Source organism: Mesoplodon mirus (assembly GCF_964341445.2).
Source record: "Mesoplodon mirus genome assembly, chromosome: 20".
NCBI classification, from domain to species: Eukaryota; Metazoa; Chordata; class Mammalia; order Artiodactyla; family Ziphiidae; genus Mesoplodon; species Mesoplodon mirus.
The window spans coordinates 7023634-7038703 of NC_138996.1; the positions used below are offsets into that span (position 1 = coordinate 7023634).

General features: G+C 39.1%; 1 protein-coding gene across 8 annotated transcripts in view; it reads right to left on the reverse strand.

Moving 5' to 3' along the window:
- Positions 1–15070, reverse strand: part of PSD3 (pleckstrin and Sec7 domain containing 3) — a gene marked incomplete at its 3' end in the record, with an annotated part of 575664 nt that overhangs the window by 383123 nt on the left and 177471 nt on the right. Inside the window, exon 1 of one of the 8 annotated variants that reach the window (XM_082608420.1) lies at positions 10252–10958. The exons of the other annotated variants lie outside the window; for them this stretch is intronic. Of the gene's footprint in view, positions 1–10251; positions 10959–15070 lie in introns of those variants that run through there. 8 annotated transcript variants of the gene reach the window in all.

A 15070-nucleotide genomic window follows, 5' to 3' on the forward strand; every position in this document is an offset into this window, starting at 1 on the left:
TACCCACAAAGGTTTCGGCACAGACAGAGACAATCTAATGACACACGCCCTATTCAACCCTGCTTCTGATGAAGTCCCACACAGGCAACTCGGTTGCTGCATATGCAAGAGCAGATGAAAATAAGAATATGTATCATTTTCCAAATACCACTCATGAAATACCAACTAAAGTATTTATACTGGGCACAACAACAAATAGTCTTACGATCCAGCCAACAATATCTGTGCAGTGCAATCTCTGAGATGGAAGCCTCAGAAAAAAAGATACGATCTCTTTAAAGTCAGTAATTATTCTTTTGGCTGGAAGTTTCCCCTTCACTGTTGGATTTCAGTGGGGCGGGGGGGGGGGGGGAATGCTTTCAGAACATCCCTGGGGAATGAGACTGAAGTCAAAATGGAATAGGAAACTTAATACGTTAAGAAAGATCTCTGGGATCCCAATTGCATAAAATTTAAATGGTATCGTATGCAGAACCCCAATACATGAAGCAGTAAAAACAATTAGCATATATTTACTAGGTAGGATCAAATTTACATCCTTTTCTTATTAAAATGGCAGTCAATGAGAAAAATGAAGACATTCTGATAAACAGAATTTTAAATTGAGGATTTATGGATAACAGTTACAGTCCTATCACCCCAGGATCCAATTTCCTTCAGAACTTGGTTTTGGTTACTTTGTATTGAGAATATCCTCATCTACCCTGGAAATGTAGGATTCTCACTTGGACAACTTTCTGACAGAGGACACCTGTTGCTTTTGTTATTGCTTTTAAAGCACTGCCAGCTACCACCTTCCTATTCAGTGAAATGTTTGATGACTGTCTGAATATATACAATGAAATGACATGAAAGACTTGATTCCAAGGCATGTACAAAATGAGGTAACTTGGAAACATAAGTTAATGTATAGTATCCCACAGTGTGGAAAATCTGATAAATAATAATACATCTAAGAGTGTATTCAGTTTCATATTTCATTTTTGAAATAATTTGAAATATATTTTTTAAATTAAATTTGAATCAGTATTGATGGAATCCAAGAAGCACTTCTCTGTGATTGTAGTATTGATAATACCTTCACAAGACAGAAGAGGATGTGGCTTGCTTGAAATCTGAGGAGGAAGCAACTTTCAAACCCTGATTTTGAAAAAGAAGACAGTAAAAAGCGATAAAGATTCCTCTTCCTGTGGCACACTGACATTTTAAATTTTTCAATAAAGACTGTGATAGGACTTTTAAGATTCAGTTGTCTTTAATATAGTCACAAAATTGTGTGACCATCACCGCAACCTAATTCAAGAACATTTTCATCACCTCCTACCACCACCAGAAAACCTATATCCAACCCATTAGCCACCATTCCTCAGTCCCTGGTAACTACCAACCTACCTTCTGTCTCTATGGATTCACGTGTTCTATTTCATATCAATAGAATCACACAATATGTGGCATTTTTTGTCTTTTTTTCCACCTAGCACAATGCTTTCAAGGCTTATCCACACTGTTCCATGTATCAGAACTTCTTTTCTTTTTATTGACAAATAATATTCCATTGTATGGATATACCAGTTTCTTTCCATTCGTCTGCTGTGGACATTTGTGTAATTTCCACATTTTAGCTATTATAAATAATGAACATTTGTGTACAAGTTTTTGTGTCTACATTTATTTTCAGTTCTCTTGGGTATATATCTATGAGTGGATTCTGGGTCACATGGTAACTCTCTCTGTTTAATGTTTGGAGAAACTGCCAGTTTTCCAAAGCAACTACACCATTTTACATTCCTACCAGCAAAGTCTGAGGGTGCTAGTCCTGCCCATATTTTTTATTATAGCTGTCTTAGTAGATGTGAAATGCTATCTCACTGTGGTTCTGATTTTGCTCAATATCATTAATCACTGTGGTAGTGATTTTGCTCAATATCATTAATCACTGTGGTAGTGATTAATGATATTGAGCATCTTGTCACATGCTTGTTGGCCATTTGTATGTCTTCTTCAGAGACATATCCATTCAAATTCTTTGCCCATTTTATAATTGGGTTACTTGTCTTTTTATTATTGAGTTGTAAGAGTCCTTTGTATATTCTGTTCAGAAGTTCCTTATCATATATATACTTTGCAAACATTTTCTCCCATTCTGTGGGTTGTCTCTTCCCTTAGTTGATGGTGTTTTTTTGAAGCACAATTTTTAAAAATTTTGGTAAAATCCAACTTATCTATTTTTTTATTTTGTTGCTTGTGTCTTTGGTGTCATATGCAACAAATTATTGTCTAATCCAAGGTCACAAACATTTATTCCTGTTTTTTTTAAGAGTTTTACAGTGTTAGCTATTACATGTAGACCTTTGATCCATTTTGAGTTATCTCTTGCATATGGGGTAAAGTGGAGCTCCAACATCATTCTGTTGCATGTGGATATCCACTGTCCCAGCACTACTGTTGAAAAAAATTATTATTTCCCCCACTGAACTGCATTAATACCTTCGTAGAAAATCAACTGACCATAAACATAAAGGTTTATGCCTGTACTCTGAATTCTATTCCTTTGAGCTGGCAGCAAGTATACCACCACCTTGATTACTGTAGCTTTGCAGAAGTAAAATCAGGAAGTGTGAGTCCTCCTACTTTGTCCTTCCTTTTCCAGGTTGTTTTGGCTACTCTGGGACCCTGGCATTTTCCATATGAATTTCAGGATCAGCTTGCCAGACAGCTGAAATGTTCATAGAGGCTGGGATGAATCTGTAGAGCGCTGCATCTTAACAATATTCCTATTAAGTCTTTTGATCCATGACTATAGGATGTCTTTCCATTTATTTATTTTTCTTTAATTTCTTTTAACATGTTTTTGTTTTAAATGTACAAGTTTTACATTACTTTTGTTAACCTTACTCCCCTAAGTATTTTCTTTTTGATACTATAATACGCATAAATTTTTTCATTTTCAGATTATTCACTGCTAGCAGATATAGAAATACAACTGGTTGCTGAACTTACTATTTAGTTCTAATAGCTTTTTTGTGGATTCCTTAGGATTTCCTATATACAAGATCATGTTGTCTGCGAACAGAGATAGTTTTACTTTTTTTCTTTCTAATTTGGATGCCTTTTATTTCTTTTTCTTGCCTAACTTGCCTAACTGGCCAGACCCTCTAGTACAATGTTGACTGGAAGTGGTAAGGGCTAGACATCCTTGTCTTGTTCTGGATCTTAAGAGAAAGCTTTCAGTCTTTTACCATTAAGTATGATGTTAGCTGTGGGTTTTTCACAAACGCCCTATATATCAGGATAAGGAAGATCCCTTCTACTCCCAGTTTGTCAAGTGTTTCTATCATGAAACGGTGCCAAGTTTTGTCAAATGTTTTTTCTCTGTCAATTGAGATTTCCATGTGGGTTTTGTCTTTTAATCTAGTAACAGTGCAGTACATTAACTGACTTTTAGATACTGAACCAACCTTGCATTCCTGGAATAAATGCCACTTGGTCATGGTGCATAATCCTTTTTTATAAGTTGCTAGATTCAGCTTTCTAGTATTTTTGCACCTATATTCATAAACAATATTGGTCTGTAGTTGTCTTGTGCTATCTCTGGTTTGGGTAGTAACGTGGGCTTAACAAAATGAACTGGGAAATATTCTATATTGGCATTTGTTTACACCTTTTTACACTTTTTAAAAAAACATTTTTCATATTTTTTACTTTTTAGGCTTTTAACAGTTTTCTCTTCCTTAATAATTCAGGGGACTTTAATTTCCTCCGTAGTTTAAAAGCTATAAATTTATTGTTAAAAGGCAATGAAAGAAAAAAGTATACAATCCAAAAGCATGGGCTTTTTTCTTTAACTTAGTAAAATAGCTTAAAATTGTTAGAGAAGAACTTAGGTCACAGTGGGAAATATTTCCTATAGATGTTATAATGCTTTTATCTAAGTTAGAGTATGCCTTTACAAAAACATGAGGATCATAGAATATAAAACTGCAAAAGTCAAAGGAACCAAAGAATTAATTTGGCTACCTAACATAATTAGCAAGAAAACAGGCTCAAAGGAATGATGTACTTGCCAACATGATACAACAAATAAAAACCAGAGCTTATCTATTCTACCTCTACTAAGCTTTACATCCCTCCCCTGCCCTCCATCTTTACTGGTAGTGAGATACCCTAGTATGTGTCTTCAATCTTTTCCCTGAAATTTAAAAAATCTTCTGAAATGGTTAGCCAATGTCCAGCCTCATTTCCTACCTCATTGTATATACAGTAATCTTCCTAAAACAAAAACTTCTGTTGCTCTCAGTAGTTCTGCACTGCCTACAGAATAAAGTCTAAAGTTCAAACCCCTTCATCCAAGAGTTAGGAGCCATAATCCGGTCCCAATCTATCTTTCCCATCTACTCTCTCCTTCTGTCACTCAACTCCCTTTTCAAATGTGTTATACCATTGCTTCTCTAACTGACGGATGGAGCAGCACAGGAATACTCTAAAAAGGTTCTCTCTAATATATACCAGAAATTAAGTTAACACTCTGAGCTTTTTACTCCTTTGCCTATGCTCCATCACTTTTCTGCATATGACATACTTTTTCTTCTCACCTCTACATAATCAGATTACTTTCATCTTTCAAGATCTAATTCAAATCTCCTCTCCTTAATTAAGCCTTCCCTTAAGCACCAGCCCTTGCAAGAAGACACCTCCTTACTCATGTCAAGAGAATTTTATCTCTGTATTACATCTAGCACACACACATGAAATAAATTAACATTTTAGCTCATATTTTAAAGCCTCAAAAGGCTACAATTTTTAACCTATCATGAAGTGCTCTAAGAAAACTGTCCAAAGTAACCACTGAAGCCAAATGTATATTTAACATCACAACATACTACCATGAAACCCATTCAACAAAAGGAAGAAAAGTTAAACTTTATCATTTAAGAACCCACTTTGTTCTAACAGTTTAAATTGCCATCTATAAAACAACCACTAAAATAAACACTGGCACACTGGCCCAAAGAAAAGTGAACACAAAGAAATCAAGAAAAGGGACATCAAAGAAATCAAGTAATTTCTCCACCCCATGTCTAATACTTTTCATTAAGATGTACCGGCATTAACCGTGGGCAAATGCCTGTGATGTCTTGATACAACAACTTGGCATCTGGTCAAAGACAGAGAGATAAAGGGAGAGGGCAGAGAGCAACCCCATGTGGCAGGTAGCTTTACTATTCCAACCAGTTCTCCTGCTCTGAGTTTACTGTTCCAATAAGTACTAGTCTAATCAGTTTTATTTACTGTTTAACTAAATAAGGAGTGGCATCAACCAGGGGAAGTAAATGTTCTGAGAGGTAAATGAAATGATGTTCAGTAAGGTATTTTAGAAGAATTACAAGTCAGAACTAGATTCCTGGTCTTTCTGTTTCTCAGGAGTGAATTCCTAAGGAAAACTAAGAGGCATCTGAATTGTCAAACTGTCATTTCTAATAGCATAATAAAGAACAAAAAAAATCTTATAGTTGTAGGTTCTCGGTAGAAATAGCCTTAAATGTCATGTGGCTCTTGATCAGAGCAGTTGTCACAGAACTCAGCATAACATCAAATCTTTCCTTTCAAATAAGGCACCCCTTTGTTAAATACATTGCAGTTTATTTTTGCTGTTTGCATTTCTTGTCACCACGTGAACTGTCTTTAACAACAAATAAAACTTCATAAAATATTAATCTTGACCTTATCTGGAATTTCTGATTTCTTCCTTATGTTGAAAAATTAGAGCTATTTAGGGTAGGGTGATTTAAAGAGAGACCAAATTCCTCTTTTACGTTAAGACTTTTTTCTGCTCCCTTTTAAAACAAGGCCATTGATACTTCCCATTGAATGACCATCATTTCCAAAATGCATTCAGCAAACATTTATTAATTACCTGCTACATACTTAACCCATGGGATTCAAAACTAAACATTGCTAGAGCATGAAAAGTCTAGTTAGCATGTGAGAAAGCTCACACTGGCCACATTTGAAGGATGTATAGGGAGAAAGTACGAGCACAAACAGAACCAACCACAGGCGACGGCGCAGGCGCAGGTGAGGTGAGTGCCTGAGCCAGGACAAAGGCAAATGGACAGAACCAAGGGGCCAAAGCCTACTCCCTCTCAGACCCCACACCCATTACCACCTCCTGCCTCGTGCCACCCGCCCTCTCTTTTTTTTTGTCTGTTTTTATTTTTATTTTTTTAACATCTTTATTGGAGTGTCATTGCTGTACAATGCTGTGTTAGTTTCTGCTTTACAACAAAGTGAATCAGTTATACATATACATATGTTCCCACATCTCTCCATGCTGCCCCAAGGGCCTTGCTCAGCCTGTGCCGGCTGCTGTGGGCTCTTAGGGCTCACTTGTTAAAGCTTTTCCTTTGCCTTCTGTCAGTCTACATCTATTACTAATGTAAGAATCCAGCTGAAAACTGAAACAGCTATTTCTCCTGTAGAAAGTCTTACTGAATTAGGGGACTTCCCTGGTGGCACCGTGGTTAAGAATCCGCCTGCCAATGCAGGGGACACGGGTTCGCTCCCTGGTCCGGGAAGATCCCACATGCCGCAGAGCAACTAAGCCCGCGTGCTGCAACTACTGAAGCCCACGAGCCTAGAGCCCGTGCTCCGCAACAAGAGAAGCCACCACAATGAGAAGCCCACGCACCGCAAAGAAGAGTAGCCCCTGCTCACCGCAACTAGAGAGAGCCCCCACGCAGCAACGAAGACCCAACGCAGCCAAAGGAAAAAAAAAAAAGTCTTACTGAATTAGTCCTGCCCAAATCTGGTCTCATATCTGTGACAATGGGATTTGCTAAGTATTAAAAAAATAACTTTAGCACTTACCTAAATATAAACCACACACTAGTAGAATCTGAATTAATAAGAGTTTTTATAGCTTTGCTGCATTTATTTTTCCCCCTTAAAGAAATTAAAATGTAGTGTAGAGTGTATAGGAGGGAAAGGACGGGGAGAGAGAAGAAGAGCTTTTTCACACTCATGTGAAATACATATACTTTGGGGGTGGGGTATCTATTTACATTCCCTTTTCTACCAGGAGTCATATCTGCTGCTTTGTGTATTTGGTCAGATTCCTAACAAATTATTTCCTCTTGTTTAGTAAAGATGCTTTTCCTGTGATGCACAAAACCCACTGATTATTTTTTAAAGACTTTTTCCTTTTGATTTAATATATTGAGAAAGAAATGGGATACTTTTGAAAGTTAACAAGACCAATTTCAGGAGTGCTTTGGGTTGTGTATTAAATAGCCATCCATTTCTGGAACAGAGATACAGGACTGTAATAAAATGAAATGCAACAGAAAAAATTTCTTCTACATCAAACTAAAAAGCTACTGCACAGGAAAGGAAATCATCACGAAAATGAAAAGGTAACCTACTGAATGGGAATAAATATTTGCAAATCACATACCTCATAAGGAGTTCATATCCAAAATATATAAAGAACTCACATAACTTAGTAACCAAATAAAAAATCTGATTTAAAAATGAGCAGGAAAAAAAATAAAATAAAAAATAAATAAAAATGAGCAGGAGATCGGAATGGACATTTTTCCAAAGAAGACATACAATGGCCAACAGCTACATGCAAAGATGCTCAACATCACTAATCCTCAGGGAAATGCACACAATAATCATGATTTGAACCAACTCCAGATAGCCTTGTGGTCCCAGTCTCCCCATGTTTTCCTGTCACAAATGATTCTTATTTGCCCTGGCTTAATCAAAACCTCTGCTTTTTATTATTCCTGATATAAATGAATAAAGATCACCTCAAAAAGCCAAAAAAATTAAACCACAATAAGATATCACCTCATACCTGTTAGGATGGCTATTATCAAAATGATAAGAAATAGGGCTTCCCTGGTGGCACAGTGGTTGAGAGTCCGCCTGCCGATGCAGGGGACACGGGTTCGTGCCCCGGTCTGGGAAGATCCCACGTGCCGCGGAGCGGCTGGGCCCGTGAGTCATGGCCACTGAGCCTGCGCGTCCGGAGCCTGTGCTCCGCAACGGGAGAGGCCACAACAGTGAGAGGCCGGCGCACCGCAAAAAAAAAGATAAGAAAGAAAACGTGTTGGTAAGGATGTGAAGAAAAGAGAACCCTAGTACACCGTTGATGGGACGTAAAGTACTGCAACCTCCAGCGTGTGGAGGTTCCTCAAACAATGAAAAAGAGAACTACCATGTGATACAGCAATTCCACGTATGGGTATTTACCTGAAGAAAACAAAAACACTAATTAGAAAAGATATCTGCACCCCTATGTTCACTGCAGCATTATTTACAATAGCCAAGATATGGAAGCAACCTAAGTGCCCATCAATGGATAAACAGATAAAGAAACTGTGGTATATATATACTATATATAGTATATATAATGGGATATTATTCAGCCATAAAAAAGAATGAAATCTTGCCATTTGCAACAATATGATTGGACCTTGAGGACATTATGCTAAATGAAATAAGTCAGAGGAAGACACATACTGAATGGTCTCACTTACATGTGGAATCTTAACAAAAACAAGCTCACATATACAGAGGAGAGACTGGAAGTTGTCAGAAGGATGAGGGGGGGAGGTGAAACGGGTAAAGTGGTTCAAAAGGTACACACTTCCAGCTATAAAATAATCATGGGGATGTAATATACAGCACGGGGACCATAGTTAATAATATTGTCTTGCATATTTGAAAGTTGATAAGCGAGTAGATCTTAAAAGTCCTCATCACAAGAAAAAAAATTTTTGTAACTACGTATGGTGATGGACTTACTGTGGTGATCATTTCACAACATATACAATAATGAATCATTATATTGTACACCTGAAACCAATATAATATTGTATGTCAATTATACCTCAAAAAAGAATTCTCAAAATCATGGAGAAACAAGCCTGCTCCAAAAGATGAGCTTCAGAAAAACCATGGCCCTTCTAAGACTGACCCTGTTTGAGGCCCAGTAAGTGAAATGGATTTCTTTCTACTCTGAGTAGCAAACTCCTTAAAAGAAAATGGCTGAAGGAAAAAAAATAAAGAAGAAGAAGAAGAAAAAGAACTATTTGGCAAGTCTTCTGCAGACTTGGTCACAGCCTCACAGTAGAAATGTGAAGTAAAGAAGTTTATCGTGAGGGATTCTGAGCAACTGGATATAGGTTTCCCAAAAGACTATGGGGGCCACGTCCATGAAACCACAATTACGAACCATACACACATTCCCTAGGAACTAGGCCCAGTCATTTTTAGGAAAAGATTCTTTGTTTGTTAAGTCTTATTTTGTGTTGTTGCCACTAGAATATAAATTCCAAAAGAAAATCACTTTGTCTGATTTCTTTACCATTATATCCCCAGAGCCTGGAATAACAGTACCGAGCAAAATGGATATATTTGTTGAATCAATGAATGAATGAAGAATGTCCTATAACCAACAGGATACCATTTAATAGAACCTCAAAAGAGAAACAAGAAAGAAGCCTCCCAAAACCCAAGCAAAATACTACACGTCAATGCCACCTAAGTTCTGTCCCCCTACTCCCAAGTACAGGCTGAATAGAATACTGGAAACATAGTGGGGGGGGGGAGGTCGTCCTTCCTAACAAGGAGCTTGCAATCCAGCAACTCTATCTGCACATATTTTCTCTTGCAGACAAAGTTTAAGCAGTGGTAAAGTTAAGTGGGGACAATCTTGGCCATAGTTCTAGAATTCACCATGATCCTACATGGGCTGTTACCATTAAACATAAATTTCTCAATTGTTTATCTTACTCTCTAAATGCTATGTTGCCCTATATGGTAGCCACAGCCACATATAACTACTTAAAAATTAATTAAAATTAAATAAAACTGAAAATCCAGTGCTCAATACCATATGTTGCTAGTGGCTATCATACTGCACCACAGAGATACAGAACATTTTTCAATGCTCACAGAGAAGTCTACTTGAAAGCACTGCCCTAGAACCTTGCTACTCAAACTGTGGCAAGGGACAGCAGCGTAGGTATCACCCAGGAGTCTGTTCAAAATGCAGACTCAAGTACCATCTCAGACCTTCCTAATCAGAATCTGTATTTCTAAAAAGAACCCCAGGTAATCTGTATACACTTTAAAATATGGAAGTACTTCTCCAGAGAACTACAACAATATCTAGAAGTTGTTCTGACTACATTTAAATGGTTAATTTTTATTCTGAAAGATAATCTTAAGAGTTCCTACCTCCTAACTGAAAGGTCCAAGTGTTCAACCAAGTAAACAACAAGTAAAGAAAACATGCAGCCTCTCCTTCCAATCAAGAGAAAGCCTTGTGCATTCTGGTCTGGGACTGCCATCCAGCTGATCCAGGATCCTTTCAGCAGAGGAAGAGAACCACCTCGACTGTGATGGGACCTGTCTTTAGTATATGGCTCACAGTGAATTTCTCTCACGGTGAGTGGTCAATGACTCTACCTTTATGCAAAAGACCATGAAGTCCTAAAAAAAAAAAAAAAAAAAAAAACTACAAATGTAAAACTGAGCATTAGTAAATGCCTGTACATTAACATCTGTACATAGCCTTAAAGAAATTACATTGTAGCTTAAAAGAAAGAAGCTGAGGGAAAGGTAAGGTTTTTCTGTTTTTAAACACTGGGAGATTTTCCCAGACTTTCAAGGTTCATGTCATTGGATATATCACTCGTAAAATAAAAATGCACAGGCAAATTCACTCTCGTGTGGCACTCTCAAGACAGCCCTATTTTTATAAGTACAGTGGAGCACATTTTCAAGCCTTTATAAATCATGGCTAACCCAGCCACCAGAAGTCGGTTTCTCTCCTTCCCTTGTAGGTTGTTCATAAATGCAGTAATGTCCTTGGTGCTCTGTGCTCTAATGAATATCAGGTACCAAACATATTAAAACTTATATAATCAGTTAGTGTGATAAAAGAACTATAAATACTTAAGTTATTTCAACACTGGAAAACTTACAGAAACAACCTTAAAGACACACTGCCCCTGACCTGTCAGGAAGGAATTCAATCCCATGGACAGAAGGGTGCCTGATTGTCCCCTTTAGTCTGAAATTTCATAAATCAATAAAAAACATTGGACAGATACACCAGAAATACACCTACACGTGGAACAACTCCTACAGAACACCTACTGAACGCTGGCAGAAGACCTCAGACCTCCCAAAAGGCAAAAAACTCCCCACGTACCTGGGTAGGGCAAAGTGGAGAGATTCCCGCACAGAGGTTCGGTGCCAACCGGCACTCACCAGCCCGAGAGGCTTGTCTGCTCGCCCGCCGGGACGGGTGGCACTGGGAGCTGAGGCTCGGGCTTCAGTCGGAGTGCAGGGAGAGGACTGGGGTTGGCGGCGTGAACACAGCCTGAAGGGACTAATGCGCCACAGCTAGCCGGGAGGGAGTCCGGGAAAAAGTTTGGACATGCCGAAGAGGCAAGAGACTTTTTCTTCCCTCTTTGTTTCCTGGTGCGCGAGGAGAGGGGATTAAGAGCGCTGCTTAAAGGAGCTCCAGAGACGGGCGCAAGTTGCGGCTGAAAGCGCGGACCCCAGAGACGGGCGTGGGACGCTGGGGCTGCTGCTGCCGCCGCCAAGAGGCCTGTGTGTGAGCGCAGGTCACTGTCCACACCGCCCTTCCAGGGAGCCTGTGAAGCCCGTCACTGCCGGGGTCCCGGGATCCAGGGACGGCTTCCCAGGAGAGCGCACGGCGCGCCTCGGGCTGTTGCAACGTCACTCCGCCCTCTGCCGCTGCAGGCTCGACCCGCACTGCGTGCCCCTCACTGCCCCCCGGCCTGAGTGAGCCAGAGTCCCCGAAGCGGCTGCTCCGTTAACCCTGTCCTGTCTGAGCGAAGAACAGACGCCCTCCGGCGACCTACACGGAGAGGCGGGGCCAAATCCAAAGCTGAGACCCAGGAGCTGTGAGAACAAAGAAGAGAAAGGGAAACCTCTCCCAGCAGCCTCAGAAGCAGCGGATTAAAGCTCCACAATCAACTAGATGTACCCTGCATCTGTGGAATACATGAATAGACAATGAATCATCCCAAATTAAGGAGCCAGGAGTCACTGCTGTGCCTCTGAGGTGGGAGAGCCAACTTCAGGACACTGGTCCACAAGAGACCTCCCAGCTCCACATAATATCAAACGGCGAAAATCTCCCAGAGATCTCCATCTCAACACCAGCACCCAGCTTCACTCAACGACCAGCAAGCTACAGTGCTGGACACCCTATGCCAGACAACTAGCAAGACAGGAACACAACGCCACCCATTAGCAGAGAGGCTGCCTAAAATCATAAAAAGTCCACAGACACCCCAAAACACACCACCAGACGTGGACCTGCCCACCAGAAAGACAAGATCCAGCCTCATCCACCAGAACACAGGCACTAGTCCCCTCCACCAGGAAGCCTACACAACCCACTGAACCAACCTTAGCCACTGGGGACAGACACCAAAAACAACAGGAACTACGAACCTACAGCCTGCAAAAAGGAGACCCCAAACACAGTAGGATAAGCAAAGTGAGAAGACAGAAAAACACACGGCAGGAGAAGGAGCAAGATAAAAACCCACCAGACCTAAAAAATGAAGAGGAAATAGGCAGTCTACCTGAAAAAGAATTCAGAATAATGATAGTAAAGATGATCCAAGATTCTATTTCCAAGGTCCAAAATCTTGGAAATAGAATAGACAAAACGCAAGAAACAGTTAACAAGGACCTAGAAGAACTAAAGATGAATCAAGCATCAATTAAAAACACAATAAATGAAATGAAAAATACTCTAGATGGGATCAATAGCAGAATAACTGAGGCAGAAGAATGGATAAGTGAGGTGGAAGATAAAATAGTGGAAATAACTGCTGCAGAGCAAAATAAAGAAAAAAGAATGAAAGGAACAGAGGACAGTCTCAGAGACCTCTGGGACAACATTAAACACACCAACATTCGAATTATAGGGGTTCGAGAAGAAGAAGAGAAAAAGAAAGGGACTGAGAAAATATTTGAAGAGATTATAATTGAAAACTTCCCTAATATAGGAAAGGAAATAGTTAATCAAGTCCAGGAGGCACAGAGAGTCCCATACAGAATAAATCCAAGGAGAAATACGCCAAGACACATATTAATCAAACTGTCAAAAATTAAACACAAAGAAATCATATTAAAAGCAGCAAGGCAAAAACAACAAATAACACACAAGGGAATCCCCATCAGGTTAACAGCTGATCTCTCAGCAGAAACTATACAAGCCAGAAGGGAGTGGCAGGACATAATTAAAGTGATGAAGGAGAAAAACCTGCAACCAAGACTACTCTACCCAGCAAGGATCTCATTCAGATTTGATGGAGAAATTAAAACCTATACAGACAAGCAAAAGCTGAGAGAGTTCAGCACCACCAAACCAGCTTTACAACAAATGCTAAAGGAACTTCTCTAGGCAAGAAACGCAACAGAAGGAAAATACCTACAATAACGAAGCCAAAACAATTAAGGAAATGGGAATAGGAACATACATATCAATAATTACCTTAAATGTAAATGGACTAAATGCTCCCACCAAAAGACAAAGATTGGCTGAATGGATACAAAAACAAGACCCATATATATGCTGTCTACAAGAGACCCACTTCAGACCTAGAGACACATACAGACTGAAAGTAAGGGGATGGAAAAAGATATTCCATGCAAATGGAAACCAAAAGAAAGCTGGAGTAGCAATTCTCATATCAGACAAAATAGACTTTAAAATAAAGACTATTAGAAGAGACAAAGAAGGACACTACATAATGATCAAGGGATCAACCAAGCAGAAGATATAACAATTGTAAATATTTATGCACCCAACATAGGAGCACCTCCATACATAAGGCAAATACTAACAGCCATAAAAGGAGAAATCGACAGTAACGCAATCATAGTAGGGGACTTTAACACCCCACTTTCACCAATGGACAGATCATCCAAAATGAAAATAAATAAGGAAACACAAGCTTTAAATGATACATTAAACAAGATGGACTTAATTGATATTTATAGGACATTCCATCCAAAAACAAGAGAATACACATTTTTCTCAAGTGCTCATGGAACATTCTCAGGATAGATCATATCTTGGGTCACAAATCAAGCCTTGGTAAATTTAGGAAAATTGAAATTGTATCAAGTATCTTTTCAGACCACAATGCTATGAGACTAGACATCAATTACAGGAAAAGATCTGTAAAAAATACAAACACATGGAAGCTAAACAATACACTACTCAATAACGAACTGATCACTGAAGAAATCAAAGAGGAAATAAAAAAATACCTAGAAACAAATGACAATGGAAACACGATGACCCAAAACCTATGGGACGTAGCAAAAGCAGTTCTAAGGGGGAAGTTTATAGCAATACAATCCCACCTTAAGAAACAGGAAACATCTCCAGTAAACAACCTGACCCTGCACCTAAAGCAATTAGTGAAAGAAGAACAAAAAGTCCCCAAAGTTAGCAGAAGGAAAGAAATCATAAAGATCAGATCAGAAATAAATGAAAAAGAAATGAAGGAAACGATAGCAAAGATCAATAAAACTAAAAGCTGGTTCTTTGAGAAGATAAACAAAATAGACAAACCATTAGCCAGACTCATCCAGAAAAAAAGGGAGAAGACTCAAATCAATAGAATTAGAAATGAAAAAGGAGAAGTAACAACTGACACTGCAGAAATACAAAAGATCATGAGAGATTACTACAAGCAACTCTATGCCAATAAAATGGACAACCTGGAAGAAATGGACAAATTCTTAGAAATGCACAACCTGCCAAGACTGAATCAGGAAGAAATAGAACATATGAACAGACCAATCACAAGCACTGAAATTGAAACTGTGATTAAAAATCTTCCAACAAACAAAAGCCCAGGACCAGATGGCTTCACAGGCGAATTCTATCAAACATTTAGAGAAGAGCTAACACCCATCCTTCTCAAACTCTTCCAAAATATAGCAGAGGGAGGAACACTCCCAAACTCATTCTACGAGGCCACCATCACCTTGA